This window comes from Hyla sarda, unplaced genomic scaffold (assembly GCF_029499605.1).
Source record: "Hyla sarda isolate aHylSar1 unplaced genomic scaffold, aHylSar1.hap1 scaffold_31, whole genome shotgun sequence".
In the NCBI taxonomy this organism is placed as follows: Eukaryota; Metazoa; Chordata; class Amphibia; order Anura; family Hylidae; genus Hyla; species Hyla sarda.
The window spans coordinates 203,495-206,892 of NW_026609824.1; the positions used below are offsets into that span (position 1 = coordinate 203,495).

Below are 3,398 nucleotides of genomic sequence, written 5' to 3' on the forward strand. Positions count from 1 at the left end.
TTCACCTTTGCTACTCCGTCCGGGTTTTCACACTCAGGGGGACCCCGAGCAGGAGGACCTTCCGGGGTGGAATCGGGCACCTCTCGCTCTTCCACCTTCTCTGAGGTATCTGCCCGATCCCCTCTCGCATTTCTCTTCCCCGGCCTCCTCTCTATTGGGGTCCCCCTTTCCCCCTGTGCCTCTTTCTCCTGGGGTTCTTTTGGGGGGGCCGTGGTCTCCATCTCACAGCTTACCTCTTCTTGTGGGGGGTGCTCCTCCTCTCTGGCTTTTCCCCAGGCTGGTTTCCGGACGTCTCTCTTGGGTTGCCCTTGCTGTTCTGTGGTTTTTTTTGGTCTGTGGGGACAGGAAGCATACACGTGACCAAAGTGACGGCAAAAATTACATCTCAAACCCTTATCACATTTTTCTGTTTCATGTTGCATGCTTCCACATTTCTTACAGGAACTTTCACAATTTTCCTTTATGTGCCCATAACGTTGGCACCTTCTGCAGAAGTTTGGCATTCCCGCAAAAAAGAGGTCGCCATACACATTGTATAATTTAAAACGAGCAGGCGGTAAAAGTATCCCCCCTGGGAGGGTGGGGTCTTTGTTGCACGTGACTTGATATCGCCATTTTGAGGTCCAGACACCACAGTCGTTCATGATTTTTCCTCTGAACTCCACCTTTTTAAAGTAGGCTGTCAGGAACCCATCGATCTCTCTCTGATTTACAAAAGGGGAGTACATCTTCACGACAATCAACTTGGTTTCATCTAGGACGTGCTCGACAATTTGGATACCCTTAAGCCTCGGATCATCTTGCTTTGGAATTCTCATTACCGCATCTAAGAATACGCCTTCCCCTATGAAAGTGCAGTCGTAGATCCTCCGCTTAGGGTAATCCTGGATGGCCAAAATCTCTCGCTTACGAACATTAAGAATCTTGTCGAGCACGTCCTCTATCACGAACCTCATGCCACGTGCATCCGCCGCATCACCTGTGAGAATGACCCGCACAGTGTGTTTAATCCGGGCATAAGCCGGTACCGAACCAGGATCTAGATCTTCATCCATGGTTCATTCGTGTTTTGGTCTGGTTCTCTCCGCTCCAACCAACCAGCCAATTCGCTCAAACCTCTCTCCACCCGAAGGCTTTGAGAGGCGATCGCAACCCGTTACCCTGGGACTAAGCCCTCTCCCCAATAGCAACAAGTGGGTGAAGCCCAGGCAATAAACCTGGGCGATCCCACAAGGCCGAGGAGAGGGGTACCCGAGTACCTTCTGACCAGATCTCCTGTATTACTACACTTGATCTTAGCCAAAAGGCCGAGAAGCGATAACCGTGAAAGGGGCGGGCCCAACAAGGTCCCCTTCATGGGCACTATCACTGCTTGCTGTCAGGGAGGCTGCCAGACAATTTCCCATGCACACTCTGGGCTGGGGGGCAGTCAACCACCAGTACACACAGCAGAACCTAAACCCATACCATTATTACTAAGCAGCAAGACAGGGGCCCATTGCACTCCCACGGGGCCTTTTTAAATGCAATCCATAACCCGGATATGCCAGGAACCCTTCTTACTCCTCCTACTTGCATGTGACACTGGGCTTAGGATCTGCATAGGAAACACACACACAAGCACACACCTACCTTTGTTGCCTGCAGATGCCTCCTTGGCTGTCCCCAAACGGTATCAAACCAACACCCACGGGAAGCTGTAAGCATAGAGGACATGCCTGCACCCTATTGGACTTACCTGTGTGGGTTAAATCCGGGTTATTTGACAACCTATGGCGGTGATGGTTCTGCTCAGGCAGAGCAGTGCTGATGCTCCTCATAAAGCTGTCGCTGCTGTGAAGGTTCTAGGTGACATCACAATCCCTATGGTTACATACACAACAAAGCTGGGTTGTTGTTGTTTACACTCTGCAAGGCCTGTGAAAGTGAGTGACATCATAGCACTGGAGTTCTGAGGGTTCTAGATGGATGCAACAATCTCCTGTTGCTTCTATGTAGGCCATAATAGACGACATCACCAAACAGCTCCATAGTCACATACACAGCAAAGGTGAGATGTTGTTTACACCTAGTGATGTCAGTGGTATTGAGTGACATCACAGCACAGTGCTAAGGCTCCTGGGCCTGGACACAGCAGCGGCTGCAATATCTCAACGGAGAATACGTTTATATATATGTGTGTGTGTGCGCGTATATATATATATATATATATATATATATATATATATATATATATTTCTCCGCCGAAATCACTTTTAAACCCATTTCCACCTTTTTTTCCCTTCTCCTCCTCTTACTTTTTTTTCACGTTTTTTTACGTTTTTCTCCTTTTCGCCTCTTTTCTGGGCGTATTATTCTTCTTTTTCTTCTTTTTTTCGTCTAATGCATACCCCATCAGTGCAGCAATGCTTATTCAATACCGCCAGCAGATGGAGACACTGGGGGATAATTTTCTAAGGATTTGTACTGATTTTTCCTGTCTGAATTTGTCGCACAGAAAGTTGCAGGCCAAATATGTGTGACATTTCTGCGACTTTAGCTTCTAGAGCATTTTTACAACATTATACATAGGTGCTGAATACATAAAAAGCGACTGTTCAGTGACAGACAAGTCGCATCGGCTGAAAGTAGGCCAGAATGTCAGTCCATGTTGGAGCAGGTTTAGATACAGTCTAAAGCATAGATCTCAAAGTCTGTGCACAGAATTTAGCAAGGGCCTCGCACCTTCTGATGCATTAGGTAGGTGCACAATAGCATAGCCTAACCCTCTGTACTTTGGTCTATATTGATGCGGGACATAGACAGCCAGCTGATGACCAATCCATTAGTGCAATGGATGGCTGGAAGCATTTGTCTTTGCCTTTGCAATACCACAGAAGCAATGCATGGTCAATGTACAGCAATGACACACCTGTGTGAACAGCCAGGAGACCCCCCCCATGTTATGTTACATAGTTACATAGTTAGTACGGTCGAAAAAAGACATATGTCCATCAAGTTCAACCAGGGAATTAAGGGGTAGGGGTGTGGCGCGATATTGGGGAAGGGATGAGATTTTATATTTCTTCATAAGCATTAATCTTATTTTGTCAATTAGGAACATTCAGCACCCACCCGCTATAAGGCAGCTGCCTATCATGTCATGCCCTACCTGCACAGGTGTGCTGGCTGCTCAGATGATCCAATTAAGGAGGCCATTTAGTCAGCAGCAGCAGAAGTCCTGTGCCTGGACGCTCCAACAGCGGCCAGACACAAGCAGAAGCAGAAGCAGCAGCAGCAGCAGCACCACATTTTGTTTTTTGGCTGCAGCAGCAGCAAGGCCCACAGGGCTGGCTAGCTGGCTAGCCAGCAAGCAGGTAGCAATGAAAGTAGGAATCTTTCTTTTTAACCCTGTAAGG

The 3,398-nt window shown here is 47.8% G+C and overlaps 1 pseudogene; it reads right to left on the bottom strand.

The window, feature by feature from the left end:
• Positions 1–1,186: 1,186 nt before the first annotated feature.
• On the bottom strand, positions 1,187–1,319 carry LOC130328573 (U2 spliceosomal RNA; annotated as a pseudogene).
• Positions 1,320–3,398: the final 2,079 nt, after the last annotated feature.